We start from the raw sequence: 18,185 nt of genomic DNA, 5'->3' as shown, positions 1-18,185 counted from the left end.
GAAGGTCACAGCTCCTTAAAAATCTGCCACCCACTGGTAGCCCTACCTTATTGTCCTGGAATATAAAAGCTTGTGAGAAACTTCCAGGTTGCCACGAAACCAGAGGATCCTGGCTCTAATTAAGAGGTTCCATGCACTGGTGGACCAAGAAGCAAAGACGGGTCCCTTTCTGCATAGCAGGTCCCTGAGCTAGACAGCACTAACATGTATCTTTTTTACTTCCCATCTCCTCCATTAGCTGCATCCAAACATCAGGCTGATTCATCTCCTCTTGGTCCCAGCCCCATGTTATCTTGAATTTCAGGTGTCCCAGGACGTCTATTTCTCTTTTAAAAAATTATATATTGATTTGTTTGTTTATTTTTGGCTGTGCTGGGTCCTCTTTGCTGCACATGGGCTTTCTCTAGTTGTGGTGAGTGGGGCCTTACCAGTTGTGATGAGCTGGCTTCTCCTTGTGGTGGCTTCTCTTATTGCAGAGGATGGGCTCTAGGGGTCTCGGGCTTCAGTAGTTGAGACATGTGGGCTTAGTAGTTGTGGTACACGGGCTTAGTTGCTGCTTGGCATGTGAGATCTTCCCGGATCAGAGATAGAACTTGTGTCTCTTGCACTGGCAGATGGATTCTTTACCACTGAGCCACCAGGGAAGTCCAAGGATGTCTGTTTCTATCATTCTGTTTCCAGTGGGTTAACTTCTTCCTTGTTTTTCACGGTACTCCAGACACCGGCTGCATAGCTGCCTCTCATGTTCACAGGTGGTTCTTTCAAAGAGTTCAAAACAGATAGAAATCTGACCCCTTACCTCCTCCCTGAGAACTGGGGAGGGGCAGGGAGGAAGGGAATAGGAAGAATTTCTATTTCACAGCATTGCCTGCCAAAGAATTAATCAGTTATTTGACTCCAGATAACATGGTAATTAATAATGTAATAAGATGCAATTTACAGGCACTCATGCCTGAAGGCCTCTGGTCCCAAGGCCCTTGGTAAAAGGCAAAATTAAAAGCATCCATAATCTCAAAGAAGACAATGTGACCAGAGTTCATGGAGGCTGAAGATTACTGGGGTCCTCTGGTGCTCCACATTAGTGGACAGCAGCCCAGGCTCTCAACTTGCAGAAGAACTGCCCCCTACCCTCAGTACCCAGACTAAGCAGAATGAGAGGTCAGTCATATACACATGACTGCCAAGACCCCTCCACAGACTCACAACAGACTCCTAAGATAAACCCTCTCCTATGGGAAGAGGAGGTCCAGGAAAGTCCCAGCCAGTCCTCCCTTGGAATCCCAGGTCTGTCGTTTAATGCCTATTGACCTTGGAGGTCTCTCTGCACCTCAGTTTCCACTTTATAGTGTTGCAGTGAAGATGACTGAGAATAGCTGCCAAGCCCTTAGTTTGAATTTACAAAGTGCTTCAGTTAAGTTCAGTTTAGTCGCTCAGTCGTGTCCAACTCTTTGCGACCCCATGAATTGCAGCATGCCAGGCCTCCCTGTCCATCACCAACTCTCTGAGTTCACTCAGACTCACGTCCATCGAGTCAGTGATGCCATCCAGCCATCTCATCCTCTGTCATCCCCTTCTCCTCCTGCCCCCAATCCCTCCCAGCATCAGAGTCTTTTCCAATGAGTCAACTCTTCGCATGAGGTGGCCAAAGTTTTGGAGTTTCAGCCTCAGCATCAGTCCTTCCAATGAACACCCAGGACTGATCTCCTTTAGAATTGACTGGTTGGATCTCTTTGCAGTCCAAGGGACTCTCAAGAGTTTTCTCCAACACCACAGTTCAAAAGCATCAATTCTTCAGCACTCAGCTTTCTTCACAGTCCAACTCTCACATGCATACATGACCACTGGAACTTGCATGCATTATTTCCTGCAGTTCTTTAAGACCTCTCTGAGGTTTTACAGCAGACACTACCCGCCTGGTATCTCTGCTCATCTACTTCCCCTCCTTTAACTCCTGGGGGCCATGTGCACAGTTAAAAGACATGCCCCAGCTTTCCTTACAGCTACGGATGGTCAATGAGATGTAGGCAAAAGTTGTTGCAGGGGCTGAGGGTCCTGGGAAAACTCTTTAGGGCAGTGGTCCCCATCCTTTTTGGTACCAAGGGACCAGAAGACAGTTTTTCCATGGAATGGGATGGGTGGGGAGATGGTTTCAGGATGATTCAAGTGCAATACAAGTATTGTGCACTGTTTTTCTGTTATTGTTGCAGCAGCTCCACCTCAGATCATCAGGCATTACATCCCAGAGGTTAGGGACCCCTGCTTTAGGAGACTGACTCAGCTGGGATTATGTCCATCCCTTCTTCTTTCTAATTTCTACCTAGATTTCAGACATGATGTATGGTGCTCTGATAGCCTTCCTGGAATATGACATGAACTTGGAGTTGGAAGCCATATACCAACTATAGATGGTGATAAAGGAAGACAGAAAGAGCCTGGAGCCTCCAATAACTATGAAACTGCCATAGGACAATGGAATGTTCTCCTCTAGATTTTTGTTACATGAGAGGATTATAAACCTCTGTCTTATTTAAATCAGTGCAATGCATCTTCTCCTGGTAGGTATGCTTATCCTGTCTTTCAAAGGGGGAGACTGCTGCTAAGCAAAGTTAAGGGACTTGCTCAAAGCCACCTCTTTAAGTTGAATGGGCTACAGTCACATATCCTGAAAGAGAACGTTCCCAAATGATTTTCAGTTGGCAAAGATTCACGAACAAAACAGTGAAGAATCAGATGATGTTCTTCTTTGGCCTGAAGGTTGAAACATCTTGCTGTTTTTTGGAGCTGCCATTTCCCGAGGGCTCTTTTCATCTCCCTGGCTTTCCTTTTTACTTCTCCTTCCTCTTTGCCCTTAGTCCTTCTGCTGTTCAGCACTTCCCAAAGTCTTCTACCTACCAGTGGGAGACTGTTGGGCAACCCAGGGCCCTGGAATGAGCATGTGCAGTAGAGGACAGTGACAGCCCCTGCCTTCATGTGTCCCTTGTAGAAGGGAGGCAGAGCCAGCCCCTCCTTGGAGCTCCTTCTGGGGTTTCACAGCCCTCATTCCCCAGCGTTGCAGGCAGTAGAGGACTTGTCTTCCTGTCTTCAATCAACTTCTCCCATTTGCATGCATGTAGAAGGAGTGGACACATAGGCATGAACTTCTTGGAAGTCCATAGGAAGTTGGCAGTAGGATGGCAGATAGCCTGGCACAGGAAAATGAACTGGGGTCAGTCAGGACCCTGGTCCTTTGTGGCAGAAAGAAGAGTAAACTTTCCTGGGAAAAATGCACCGTTTAAGACGGAAATGCCAGATTTCTCTAATATCTCTCCAAGTTATGAACAGAGTTCCCTGTGCTATACAGTAGGTCCTTGTTGCTTATCCACTTTAAATACGGCAGTGCAGTGTGTACATGTCCAGGATGGCTGAGTCCCTTCGCTGTTCTGAAACTATCACAGCGTTGTCTGTTAATCAGCTATACCCCAGTACAAAATAAAAAGTTAAAAATAATAAAAAAATGAGGCTTTGAAATGGATATGTGGTTTTTGACATCTCTGATCCATCCATGGATTTCAGAAAACTTTGCATGTTGGTCTTTGTTTGGGCAGGATGGATTCCAGAGTGCTAAGTCAGACAGGGGCAACCTAAGAGAGCCCCCAGGAGAGCAGCTGGAGTCTACAACATGCTAGGGGCAAGTCCCATTCTTGGACCTGGTCAGGATTTGAGTTGCCACGTGGCAGGGAGAGAGTGGTGGAGATGTCCTCAAGAACGGGGAACTTAGAATATAATAAAGATATTTCTTTACTTTTATACAAAGATTTCTGAAGGGAGAAAGGAGGTTCCTATTGAGTTTTTCACTCTTCTTTCAACCCCAAATCAGAGAAGCAGGGGAAAATGCTTCTTTTTCCCAGTGATTAACCGGGCAATTCAAGCCAGTAGGAACAGTAGCCGGCCCTTACAGACCACCTGCTGTGTCAGGCACCGGTGTGTTTCACATGTGTTAACTCATTTAGTAACTGTCTGTAGTAGGCTCTGTATACCCATTTAATAAAAGACAACAGTGAGGAACAGAGAAAGTTTAGTAACTTGCCCAAAGTCACAGGGAGGAGAACAATTTGTGTTCTTACCCATGACCAGCACTGCTTCTCAAAAGATGCTGAACTTTGCGGTTCTGGGAAAGCAAGGAGGCAGAATCACTTTGGTTCAATCCCTCGCTTGCTTTGTCCCTCACTAGACTGGTTTTATCATTAAGATAATTAAAATGTTAAAATCTAGTCCTTATGTAAAATGCCTGACCCCACTTATTTAATGATAATTCATTACTTTTGAATATGGTCTTGCTTTTCTTTTCCAAACAGGTGTTCATTACCCCTTCATTTGACCCTCACAATCTCCAGTGAAAGAGCAGGCTCAGATGCAATTATCCTCACTTTATATGTGAGAGAAATGAAGCCTATCATATTTCCTGAACTACTTTGAGAACATTCTCCTATGTCTCTTTCTTGCCTTTTAAACATCAAATCTTTTAAATGATTTAAACAGTATGAATCGAGTTGAGCAGCTTTCCCATACTCTTCCTTAGAATTCACATCTATTGGTATTTTAGTATCATTTCAGCCTTTTTTTCTAAGTGCAGAGCATACTCATGAATGATTTTGAAGGAGTGTACCTATGGTCATGCGGTAGTCATTGCTTGGTTTGTGCACCTCACAAACCAAGACCAAAGTTCTGCTCCATTTTAAAAATGGCACCATGATATTCTACAGCATAGATGTATTATCGCTTATTTATCCCCTCTCCTATTGGCCTAACCTAAATTGGTCATTTTGGTTAGTCCCAATTTTTATGATTATAGTAAACGCTATAATGATTATTCTTACTTATACATTTTGGTGTTCATGTGTTTTTTTGTTTGTTTGTTTGTTTGTTTAGGTCAAGATGAGTTTACAGTTTAAATAGCATAACTTAATTGCATCCAAAACCATTTTCAAATTCATCTTTAAGCTAGCCAAAAAACAGGTTATTTTAATTTTATATTGGAATATAATTGCTTTGCAATGTAGTGTTAGTTTCTGCTATAGAATGAAGTAAATCAGCTATGTATATATGCCCCCTCCATCTTGAACCTTCCTCCCAGCCCACTCCCATCCCACCCCTCTAGGTCATCACAGAGCAGCCGGCCGAGCTCCCTGCGCTGTATAACAGGCTCCCACTAGCTAACTATTTACACATGGTAGTGTATGTATGTCAACCTTATCTCCCAGTTTATCCCACCCTCCTCTTTCCCACTGTGTTCACAAGTCTACTCTTTACATCTACATTTTATTCCTGCCCTGAAAATGGGTTCATCTGTACCATTTTTCTAAATTCCACATACATGAATTATACGATATTTGTTCTTCTCTTTCTGACTTCACTCTGTAAGACAGACTTTTGTTCTTGTTGTTTAGTCGTGTCTGACTCTTCTGTGGCCCATGGACTGTTGCCCACCAGGCTCCTCTATCCATGGAATTTTCCAGGCAAGAATACTGGAGTGGGTTGCCCTTTCCTTCTCCAGGGGATCTTCCTGACCCAGGGATCGAACCTGTGTCTCCTGCATTGGCAGGTGGACCCTTTACTGCTGAGCCACCAGGAAAGTATGAGAGACTCTAGGTCCATCCAGAAACAGTGATTTTTAAAAACCACTTAACACTGAACATACAGGACCTCTGAGAAGGCAGCTTGACTATACCATGTGGTTTTTGTAAAATGAATTTCTAGAGGTGTAACTCTGGGTCTAATGGTATGAATATTTTAAAAATTTAAGTTCTACCAAATAATTAAATCAAACAAGTTTTGCCAAATGACATGTTCATACAGGGTCCTAGAGTAGTCATTCTTTATTCTTTTGTCAAAGCTGAGTATTTTCAATTTTTTAAGTTTTTACTTCTCTAGTGGGTGAAAAATAATACCCTATTGTTTTAAATTGAATTTCCCCGATTACAAGGTTGAATATCTTTTTAATATACTTATTAGCCATTTGTATTTCTTCTATAAAATCTCCTTTGTATTCTCTCCCTCTTCTTCCACTGGATTTTGGCTTTTCTCTACTGATGCAAAGTAATGCTCTATCTTCTAGACATTGATTTTTTTATTGTTGCTGCATATATTGCAAGCATTTCCCCTCTAGCGTCTCTTGCTTGTCTTTAACTTTGTGATGTCTTTTGATGCAAAGATGTTTTAAAATTCTGTGTATGTATTACCTCTCAATTTTTCGAATTATGCGATGTTCCAAGCTCATAGACAAATATAAAGGATAACGTACAATCTATATACTCAACATCAGTTTTGTACTTAACATCTTGGTACATTTAAATTCCAGTCCCAAAGAAGGGCAATGCCAGAGAGTGTTCAAACAACCATACAGTTGTGCTCATTTCACACAATAACAAGGTTATGCTGAAAATCCTTTAAGTCAGCTTCAGTAGTACATGAACTGAGAACTTCCAGATATACAAGTTGGAAAAGACAGAGGAACCAGAGATCAAATTGCCAAGCTTCCTTGGATCATAGAGAAAACAAGGGAATTTCAGAAAAACATCTACTTTTGCTTCATTGACTATGCCAAACTGAGGAAAATTCTTAAAAAGATGGGAATACCAGACCACCTTACCACCCTCCTGAGAAACCTTATATGTGGTTCAAGAAGCATCAGTTAGAACCAGACATGGAACAGAGGACTTGTTCAAAATTGGGAAAGGAGTACTTGAAGGCGGTATATTGTTACCTGTTTATTTAACTTAAATGAGAGTACATCATGTGAAATGTATGATGGATGAATCATAAGTTGGAATCAACATTGCTGGGAGCAATATCAACAACTTCAGATATGCAGATGATACCACTCTAGTGGCAGAAAGAGAAGAGGAACTAAAGAGCTTCTTGATAAGAATGAAAGAGGAGAGTGAAAAAGCTGACTTAAAACTCAACATTCAAAAAACTAAGATCATGGCATTTGGTCCCATGACTTCCTGGCAAATAGAAGGGGAAAAGTGGAAACAGTGACAGATTTTATTTTCTTGGGTTTCAAAATCACTGCTAAACCTCCCTGAGCCCCACTTCTCTCATCTGTAAAGTAGAGCTATGCATGGCTAGCTCATGGTTGCCTTGAGAATTGCCTGCAATAATGGAAACGAGGTGCCCAGCCCCTGGCTGGCCCCTGGTAGCCTAGCTCCATAAGCAATGGTGGTTATTGGTAAAGGTAACACTCAAATAGCTGTCCTTGGGGGCCCCCATGGATGGGGTCATAAAGGGTGTCACATCCTATCGCTGCCCCAAGTGGCAGGGATGCAGCATGGTTAAGAGCACAAGAGCTGGAGAACAGTACAAAGGACCAGATATAAGGATTGGGCGCATGGAGACATGATCAGGGAATAGGATAGGAGCAGTGGCCTGCAAGCACCCACAGCAGGCTGGCTAAGGCGGGGATTTGAACTCAGGATAAAAGATGCTGTGCTGTGCGGTCATCGTAATGATACTTGGGAAGATTGCAGAAATGTAAGAAAATGGTACTTTATGAAAATGGCAGAATTATAAAGAGATACACACTCTCTGGTTGCAGGCTAAATAAAAATGTTAAGGTTAAAAAAAAGCAGTTGTGGAATTAGTGAGTGTGAGAGTGAGGCTAGGACTATTCTGAGTTGATACAGCAGATGCTATGTTTGCCTCCTTTAAGCTGTTTTTCAACCTGTTTTGTTTTTTAAAGTTTAACTAAGGGTTGATATGTGCTATCGAATGCAATTTTAAAACAGCATGATCATTTCTCAGGCTTCCACAGTGCTGCTGATATCTTAGGCAACTGACACAGCAGTTGTGGGCTTCCCTGGTAGCTCAGCTGGTAAAGAATCCACCTGCAATGCAGGAGACCCCAGTTCGATTCCTGTGTCGGGGAGATCTGCTAGAGAAGGGATAGGCTACCCACTCTAGTATTCTCGGGCTTCCCTGGTAGCTCAGACTGTAAAGAATCCACCTGCAATTCAGGACACCTGGATTTGATCCCTGGGTTGGGAAGATCCCCTGGAGGAGGACATGGCAACCCACTCCAGTATTCTTGCCTGGAGAATCTCTAAGGACCGAGGATCATGGCGGGCTGTGGAAAATTCTGAGAGATGGGAATACCAGACTATCTAAACTGCCTCCTGAGAAACCTGTATTCAGGTCAAGAAGCAACAGTTAGAACTAGACATGGAGCAGCAGACAGATTTCAAATTGGGAAAGGAGTACAAGGCTGTATATTGTCACCCTGCTTATTTAACTTATACACAGTGTCCATCATTCAAAATGCTGGGCTGGATGAAGCACAAGCTGGAGTCAAGATTGCCAGGAGAAACATCAATAACCTCAGATACGTAGACAACTCCACTTTTATGGAGGAAAGGGAAGAAGAACTAAAGAGCCTCTTGATGACAGTGAAAGAGGAGAGTGAAAAAGCTGGCTTAAAACTCAATGTTCAAAAAATGAAGATCATGGCATCTGGTCCCATCACTTCATGGCAAATAGATAGGGCAACAGTGGAAACAGTGAGAGACTTTATTTTGGGGGGCTCCAAAATCACTGTAGATGGTGACTGCAGCCATGAAATTAAAAGATGCTTACTCCTTGGGAGGAAAGTTATGACCAACCTGGACAGCATATTAAAAAGCAGAGACATTACTTTGCCAGCAAACGTCCGTCTAGTCAAAGCTATGGTTTTTCCAGTGCTCATGTATGGATGTGAGAGTTGGACTATAAAGAAAGCTGAGTGCCTAAGAATTGATGCTTTTGAACTGTGGTGTTGACAAAGGGTCTTGAAGTTCCTTGGACTGCAAGGAGATCCAACCAGTCCATCCTAAAGGAAATCAGTTCTGAATATTCACTGGAAGGACTGATGCTGAAGCTGAAGCTCCAATGCTTTGGCCACCTGATGGGAAGAGCTGACTCATTGGAAAAGACCCCAAAGCTAGGAAAGGTTGACGACAAAAGGATAAGGGTGTAGCAGAGGATGAGGTGGTTAGATAACATCACTGACTCAATGGACATGAGTGTGAGCAAATTTGAGGAGATAGTGAAGGACAGGGAAGCCTGGCAAGCTGCAGTCCATGGAGTTGCAAAGTGTCGAACATGACTTAGTGACAGAACAACAACATTTAAATATCCCCAGCATCTTGTAATTTCATTTGCAGTTTTATCCTTTTTAAAAAAGCAAAAAATGATATTTATTTTTCCAATAAATTGCAATTGCATTTACTGACATATTTTATAAATTTCTGTGCTCCTCATAGCTTCTTGTGGTCCAGATCGTCCCTTTGGGTTTACTTTATTTCTAAATGAAGTGCATCTTTGATAGTGCCTTTAGTGAGAGGCTGTGGGTGTTAAGTTCCTTTAGTATTTTTTATGGTTAGTAATGTGTCTTTATTCTGTCTGAACTCCTAAATAGTAGCTGGGGTAGAGATTGCTAGCTGCCCAGCCCACAACTTGTCTTCCTCCTTCCTTGGAAACAGAATTGGAACACATTTTATTTAGGGCTGCTGTATGCTCAGCAGAAAGCCTATATTTTCTAGACGCTCATAGCCATGAGTGACTAATTAGATGTAAGCAGCAAACACTGAGTCGGGGGAGAACGTCCTAAAGAGAGCTGCCTTAGCCAAGAGGAGCACCCTTTCATCCTTGTCCTTTTTTTGTGGAACACAGGAGCCTTCCTTGGACAATGAAGAGAGAAGCCACAAGCTTAGGAAAGTAGAGGAGAAGCTCAGGAATGGATTTGGGTTCCTTTGATATAACACAATGAAACCCTCATTTAATTTGTGTAAGCCTCTCTTTAGGTCTCTGACGCTAACAGCAAAATTCAATTTTAGGGTGATGTTTGTTTTCCTCTCAGCCTTTGAGGATGCTGTATTATTGTACTTAGCAATCTATTGTCTGGAATCAGAGATCTGATGTTAGTCTAATTGTTCTATCTTCTTTTCTGATCCTTTTAAAGATTTCCCCATGGCCCTTATTATTTTTTTTAATGCATCTGTGGCTGGATTTATTTGTATTTATCTCACTAGATTCTTAGAATGTGCTTTCTGTTTAATGACTCATGCCTTTATCCAATTTTGGAAAGATTTTTAATAATTATCTCTTAAAATATTGAGTCTCTGTCATTCTTTTCATTCTCTCTTTTTTCTGGAGTTAGATGAATGTTAAGACTTCTCTCTCAGTTGTTCCTTCTTGTTGCTTAACTGCATTATATAGTGTGTGTGTGTGTGTGTGTTTCTGGGTGAATTCCTCAGTTCCATAATTTAGACTATGAAATTTTTATCATCTATTAAACTTGTAAAATTTACTGACATTTTTCTTCAATTTCAAGGATTTCTAATGAGTTCTCTCTTATTTTACTATCCTCACTTTATTGCTGCCTAGTTTTGCTTAATGATATCTTACTCTTTTCAATATGGAAGTTACAGTTTCACTTTTCTCTAAGAACATACTAAAGATACTGTAATTAAAAGTCTGTCCAATTATACAAAATTAATTTCATCTAAAACACTCAAACCACAAAAAACTGAGGATGTGGCAGATGCCTCCATCTATTTGAACAAAATTTAACCCAGAACATGGATATCAGACCAAATCATACAATTTATATCAACCATATGAATGACAACATTAAAAAAGAAGCAAATTCAGTATGTCAGAACAGATTGTGGTATAATATCTAAAATGCATGGCACTTTTTCTGACAAAGAAAAGAAAAGAAGATAAAACTGTGTAACAAATGGCAACAATCGTGAACAAAAAGCCTGGTCAGGGAACACCAAATTAAGCTGATACCAAGGAAATGCAATACCAAGTTCTCAGGTCCTTGATCATCCTCCAAACTATATTTTATTCCTTAATAATTTACTGGAAGAGACTAGCGAAATGATGTTGACCATGTTGTTTAATCAGTTTCCTGGTTTCAAAGAAGCATCTCTGGTACTTTTGGGAGTACTTTCGGGAGGCATGACATTGCTTTAGTTGAATTTGAAGATGATAGACAGGCTGAAGCTACCAGGGATGCTTTATAGGGAAATAGGATACTATCCTATCCATGAAGATCACCTAATCAAAGAAGTAACATTTAGGATAGCTGTCTTTAAAAAAAAAAATTTTTTTTTATTTATTTGGCTGTGTTGGGTCTTAGTTGCCCGTTGCATGTGGGATCATAGTTCCCTGACCAGGGATTGAGTCCCCATTCCCTCTGTTGGCAGGCAGATTCTTAATCACTGGACCACCAGCTAAAGTCCCTAGGATAACTGTCTTTAAAATACTTGGTTTTGTTTATCAGATCAGATCAGTCACTCAGTTGTGTCTGACTCTTTGCAACCCCATGAATCGCAGCACGCCAGGCCTCCCTGTCCATCCCCAACTCCTGGAGTTCACTCAAACTCATGTCCATAGAGTCAGTGATGCCATCCAGCCATCTCATCCTCTGTCGTCCCCTTCTCCTCCTGCCCCCAATCCCTCCCAGCATCAGAGTCTTTTCCAATGAGTCAACTCTTCGCATGAGGTGGCCAAAGTACTGGAGTTTCAGCTTTAGTATCATTCCTTCCAAAGAAATCCCAGGGCTGATCTCCTTCAGAATGGACTGGTTGGATCTCCTTGCAGTCCAAGGGACTCTCAAGAGTCTTCTCCAACAACACAGTTCAAAAGATCAATTCTTCGGCGCTCAGCCTTCTTCACAGTTCAACTCTCACATCCATACATGACCACAGGAAAAACCATAGCCTTGAATAGACGAACCTTTGTTGGCAAAGTAATGTCTCTGCTTTTGAATATGCTATCTAGGTTGGTCGTAACTTTCCTTCCAAGGAGTAAGTGTCTTTTAATTTCATGGCTACAGTCACCATCTGCAGTGATTTTGGAGCCCAGAAAAACAAAGTCTGACACTGTTTCCAGTTTCCCCATCTATTTCCCATGAAATAATGGGACTGGATGCCATGATCTTCGTTTTCTGAATGTTGAGCTTTAAGCCAACTTTTTCACCCTCCACTTTCACTTTCATCAAGAGGCTTTGTAGTTCTTCTTCACTTTCTGCCATAAGGGTGGTGTCATCTGCATATCTGAGGTTTTTGATATTTCTCCTGGTGTTGTTTACAGTTTCACTTTAATAACATTTGGTCAGGCCACTTTAACAGTTGGGGGGAGAGGGGAAGTGTTTGTGAAATTTTCATGAAGGATTTAAAAAAAGTACCTAGACTGTGTTTGTGAAAGTGAAAGCTGCTCAGTCACGTCTGACTCTTTGTGACCCCATGGAGTATACAGTCCATGGAATTCTCCAGGCCAGAATACTGGAGTGAGTAGCCATTCCCTTCTCCAGGGCATCTTCACAACCCAGGGACTGAACCCTGGTCTCTAGCATTGCAGGTGAATTCTTTACCAGCTGAATTGCCTTAATGAATTATGAATTGTGAAGGCCTTAATTTTGTACAATAAACTTTTATTTGTAAAAAAATAAAAAATTGTAACTATGTGTGGTGACGGATGTTAACAAGACTTACTGTTGTAATAACTTCACAATATCTACATATATCAATCTACATACTGTACTTTTGAAACTAGTACAATGCTATATGTCAATTATATCTCAATTTTTAAAAAGCTGTACCAGAGAAAGAAAAACCACAGCTAATAAAATACTATTGGAAAAATACAACTAGAAGGATAATTACTGAATACAAACATTTGCTGCTGCTGCTGCTGCTGCTGCTACGTCGCTTCAGTCGTGTCCGACTCTGTGCGACCCCAGAGACAACAGCCCACCAGGCTTCCCCGTCCCTGGGATTCTCCAGGCAAGAACACTGGAGAGGGTTGCCATTTCACTTGCATGAAAGTGAAAAGTGAAAGTGAAGTCGCTCAGTCGTTCCCGACTCTTAGCAACCCCATGGACTACAGCCCACCAGGCTCCTCTGTCTATGGATTTTCCAGGCAAGAGTACTGGAGTGGGGTGCCAAATATAAACATCTACTTTTGCTTAAAACTATAGCTTTTTGCTGTACACACACAAAAATTATACACCTAAGCTAGGTTTGCATGAACTGGCCAGTGGTTACTATACAATCTCAGCGATATCCTCTTCACTCCAACCATATAGGCCCATATTTAGTTCCATAAACATGAGACTTGCCTACCTCAGGGTCTTTGTGCGTGCCTTTCTTTCTTCCCAGTGCTTGACAAGACTGGCTTTTTTCATCCTTTATGTCTTAATTAAAAACACCAAAATGAGAGCAGTGATTATCTCTACATGGTAGAATTTGATATAATTTATTTATATTTCCTTTTTATTTATTTTACTTCATATATTATGTTTTAAAAAGGAAGAAAGACACAAACTATTTTAATCTTTAGTATGCTAGTATACATAGGAAGGAATAAAATATTGATACTACAGTTCTCCCTAATGCTATTTATTTAAAAAATGATAATTTCATCTACAGTGGATTTGTGCTGCTTATCTGGCTGACTGCATTAACTTTTTCTCTTTTTAAATTAAAGTACAGTTGCTGTATAATCATAAGGGATTTGATTTAGGTCATACCTGAATGGTCTAGTGGTTTTCCCTGCTTTCTTCAATTTCAGTCTGAATTTGGCAATAAGAAGTTCATGATCTGAGCCACAGTCAGCTCCTGGTCTTGTTTTTGCTGACCGTATAGAGCTTCTCCATCTTTTGCTGCAAAGAATATAATAAGATTTTGGTGTTGCCCGTCTGGTGATGTCCATGTGTAGAGTCTTCTCTCATGTTGTTGGAAGAGAGTGTTTGCTATGACCAGTGCATTCTCTTGGCAAAACTCTATTAGCCTTTGCCCTGCTTCATTCCGTACTCCAAGGCCAAATTTGCCTGTTAATCCAGGTGTTCCGTGACTTCCTACTTTTGCATTCCAGTCCCCTATAATGAAAAGGACATCTTTTTTGTGTGTTAGTTCTAAAAGGTCTTGTAGGTCTTCATAGAACCATTCAACTTTAGCTTCTTCAACATTACTGGTTGGGACATAGACTTGGATTACCGTGATATTGAATGGTTTGCCTTGGAAACGAACAGAGATCATTCTGTCATTTTTGAGACTGCATCCAAGTACTGCATGTCGGACTCTTGTTGACCGTGATGGCTACTCCATTTCTTCTAAGGGATTCCTGCCCACAGTAGTAGATATAATGGTCATCTGAGTTAAATTCACCCATTCCAGTCCATTTTAGTTCGCTGATTCCTAGAATGTCGACGTTCACTCTTGCCATCTCCTGTTTGACCACTTCCAATTTGCCTTGATTCATGGACCTAACATTCCAGGTTCCTATGCAATATTGCTCTTTACAGCATCGGACCTTGCTTCTATCACCAGTCACATCCACAACTGGGTATTGTTTTTGCTTGGCTCCATCTCTTCATTCTTTATGGAGTTATTTCTCCACTGATCTCCTCTAACATATTGGGCACTTACCAACCTGGGGAGTTCCTCTTTCAGTGTCCTATGATTTTGCCTTTTCATACTGTTCATGGGGTTCTCAAGGCAAGAATACTGAAGTGGTTTGCCATTCCCTTTTCTAGTGGATCATATTCTGTCAGAATAAGTGAGAAATAGATTTAAGGGACTAGATCTTATAGACAGAGTGCCTGATGAACAATGAACAGAGGTTCGTGACATTGTACAGGAGACAGGGATCAAGACCATCCGCATGGAAAAGAAATACAAAAAAGCAAAATGGCTGTCTGAGGAGGCCTTACAAATAGCTGTGAAAAAAAGAGAAGTGAAAAGCAAAGGAGAAAAGAAAAGATATTCCCATTTGAATGCAGAGTTCCAAAGAATCGCAAGGAGAGATAAAGAAAGCCTTCCTCAGTGATCAATGCAAAGAACTAGAGGAAGACAACAGAATGGGAAAGACTAGAGATTTCTTCAAGAAAATTAGAGATACCAAGGGAACATTTCACTCAAAGATGGGCTCGATAAAGGACAGAAATGGTATGGACCTAAAAGAAGCAGAAGATATTAAGAAGAGGTGGCAAAAATACACAGAAGAACTGTACAAAACATATCTTCATGACCCAGATAATCATGATGGTGTAATCATTCACCTAGAGCCAGACATCCTGGAATGTGAAGTCAAGTGGGCCTTAGAAAGCATCACTACGAACAAAGCTACTGGAGGTGATGGAATCCCAGTTGAGCTATTTCAAATCCTGAAAGATGATGCTGTGAATGTGCTGCACTCAATATGCCAGCAAATTTGGAAAACTCAGCAGTGGCTACAGGACTGGAAAAGGTCAGTTTTCATTCCAATCCCAAAGAAAGGCAATGCCAAAGAATGCTCAAACTGCCACACAATTGCACTCATCTCACATGCTAGTAAAGTAATGCTCAAAATTCTCCAAGCCAGGCTTCAGCAATATGTGAACCGTGAACTTCCAGATGTTCAAGCTGGTTTTAGAAAGGGCAGAGGAATCAGAGATCAAATTGCCAACATCCACTGGATCATGGAAAAAGCAAGAGAGCTCCAGAAAAACATCTATTTCTGCTTTATTGATTATGCCAAAGGCTTTGACTGTGTGGATCACAATAAACTGTGGAAAATTCTGAAAGAGATGGGAATACCAGACCACCTGACCTGCCTCTCGAGAAACCTTTATGCAGGTCAGGAAGCAACAGTTAGAACTGGACATGGAACAACAGACTGGTTCCAAATAAGAAAAGGAGTACATCAAGGCTGTATATTGTCACCCTGCTTATTTAACTTATATGCAGAGTACATCATGAGAAACACTGGTCTGGAAGAAGCACAAGCTGGAATCAAGATTGCCAGGAGAAATATCAATAACCTCAGATATGCAGATGACACCACCCTTTTGTCAGAAAGTGAAGAAGAACTAAAGAGCCTCTTGGTGAAAGTGAAAGTGGAGAGTGAAAAAGTTGGCTTAAAGCTCAACATTCAGAAAACGAAGATCATGGCATCCAGTCCCATCACTTCATGGCAAATAGATGGGGAAACAGTGTCAGACTTTATTTTTCTGGGCTCCAAAATCACTGCAGATGGTGACTGCAGCCATGAAATTAAAAGACGCTTACTCCTTGGCAGGAAAGTTATGACCAACTTAGATAGCATATTGAAAAGCAGAGACATTACTTTGCCAACAAAAGTCCGTCTAGTCAAGGCTATGGTTTTTCCAGTGGTCATGTATGGATGTGAGAGTTGGACTGTGAAGAAAGCTGAGTGCAAAAGAATTGATGCTTTTGAACTGTGGTGTTGGAGAAGACTCTTGAGAGTCCCTTGTACTGCAAGGAGATCCAACCAGTCCATCCTAAAGGAGATTAGTCCTGGGTGTTCATTGGAAAGACTGATGCTGAGGCTGAAACCGCAATACTTTGGCCACCTCATGTGAAGAGTTGACTCATTGGAAAAGACTCTGATGCTGGGAGGGATTGGGGGCAGGAGGAGAAGGGGACGACAGAGGATGAGATGGCTGGATGGCATCACCGACTCAATGCACATGAATTTGGGTGAACTCCGGGAGATGGTGATGGACAGGGAGGCCTGGAGTGCTGTGATTCATGGGGTCACAAGGAGTCAGACACGACTGAGCCACTGAACGAACTGATAGCTGCTGTACATGTATTAGCTTTTACTTTCTTAATGTATATTGGAATTTTGGTTTGAACGTTCATTTTGAGTGGGAAGTTTTGGTTTTTTATTTTTCCTCTCTTCCTCTTAGCCTTCTCTACCCAGATGTTTTACAGTTGCCTTTATCTGACTAGAGCTGTCAGGTGAAATATAGGATGTCCCATTAAATTTGAATTTCAGATAAATAACAGATAGTTTTTTAGTGTAAGGATGTCTCAAATATTGAATCAAAAATATCATAAATTTTTTTGCTTAACTGAAATTTAAATCTAATTGGGTATGGTGCATTAAAAAAAATTATTTATTTGGCTGCACTGGGTCTTAGTTGCAGCATGTGGGATCTAGTTCCCTGACCAGGGATCCATCCTGGGCCCCCTGCATTGGGAGTGTGGAGTCTTAGTCACAGACCATCAGCAAAGTCTCTGTGCTGCTATATCTGGCAACCTTATTCCTGTCATTCTATACCCCTATCCAGAACCAGATTTTATTACCGGGATTTTTGGCTACCCCCCATATGATATTTAGGTCATCAAAAATTAATAAATAAAACAAAACAGCTGCCTTTTCAGAACCACAGAGAAAATTCTTGCTACATGAGAAATGAGAATTTGCTCTTCTCTGGTGAGAACTTTCTGCTGCTTAGAACATGTAAAAGACCAGTGCTCAAGCCTCAGCCCTTCCTCAGCTCTCCTTCTCCTTCTCTCTGATGTTACCATGCTCATCACCTGTAAATCCACCCAGTCAATAGAACATTGTCTTGCACACAGGTCAAGATAGTTAGATGTTGTGAAACTGTGATTTACAAAGGAAAGAGAAGAGGCCGTTCCTATCCCCAAAGAGTTTACAATCTAGTTTGAAGTCAGAACAAACACAAGGAAAAAAAATAGGAGGGAATTTTCAAAGCAGAATTAGGAGTCAGGGCTGACCAATTAGGCTGAGTCTGATACTGGGGAAAATGGATTGAGATGGTGTTCCACACAAGAAACCAGTATTTACTGGGCATCTGTCATAAGCCCCCTTGATGACTTCATTTAATTCTCATTACAGTTTTATGAAGCAGGACTGGTCATCTTGATTTGGAGGAATGACTGAGAAGGAAATTGAGGCTCAGAATAATTAGATGTCTTGCCCTGTATCACAGGATTAATCAATAGTCTTCTAATTCCACACACATTTTACTAAACCATAGACCAGTGCTGGTTAGTTAGTGCTGGGAAATGTTGCAGAGGGAGGTCAAATAATATAGGTCACATTTTAAAACAAAGTGCAAATTTATAAAAACATTGCAGCAATTTTACTCTAAAAGGACTACACTGCAACATTTTCCATCAGTTTTTTTCCTGTACTTTCTAAGAGACAGTAGATGGAGCAAAAGATATTGATCAAGGTCTTAGAATAGGAAAAGAGTTCAGAACTATGACTGTTGACATTTTTGTTAGTCTGTCTTGATGTCTATCCCTAACTTCCATGAGCTATAGGGTAGCTAGACTATTTCTGCAGAGCTTATAGTAATTTGAATCGCCACACTAAATGCTGTTGTGAAATAAAGTGGATTTTTT

General features: G+C 41.3%; 1 pseudogene; it reads left to right on the top strand.

Annotated features, from left to right (window-relative positions):
* Positions 1-10,592: 10,592 nt before the first annotated feature.
* LOC109570300 (U2 small nuclear ribonucleoprotein B'' pseudogene) lies at positions 10,593-11,095 on the top strand (annotated as a pseudogene).
* The last annotated feature ends 7,090 nt before the right edge of the window (positions 11,096-18,185 follow it).

This window comes from Bos indicus, chromosome 16 (genome assembly GCF_029378745.1).
Source record: "Bos indicus isolate NIAB-ARS_2022 breed Sahiwal x Tharparkar chromosome 16, NIAB-ARS_B.indTharparkar_mat_pri_1.0, whole genome shotgun sequence".
NCBI lineage: Eukaryota > Metazoa > Chordata > Mammalia > Artiodactyla > Bovidae > Bos > Bos indicus.
The sequence above is the reverse complement of the archived record's forward strand: the minus strand, read 5'-3'. Positions and strand labels throughout refer to the sequence as shown.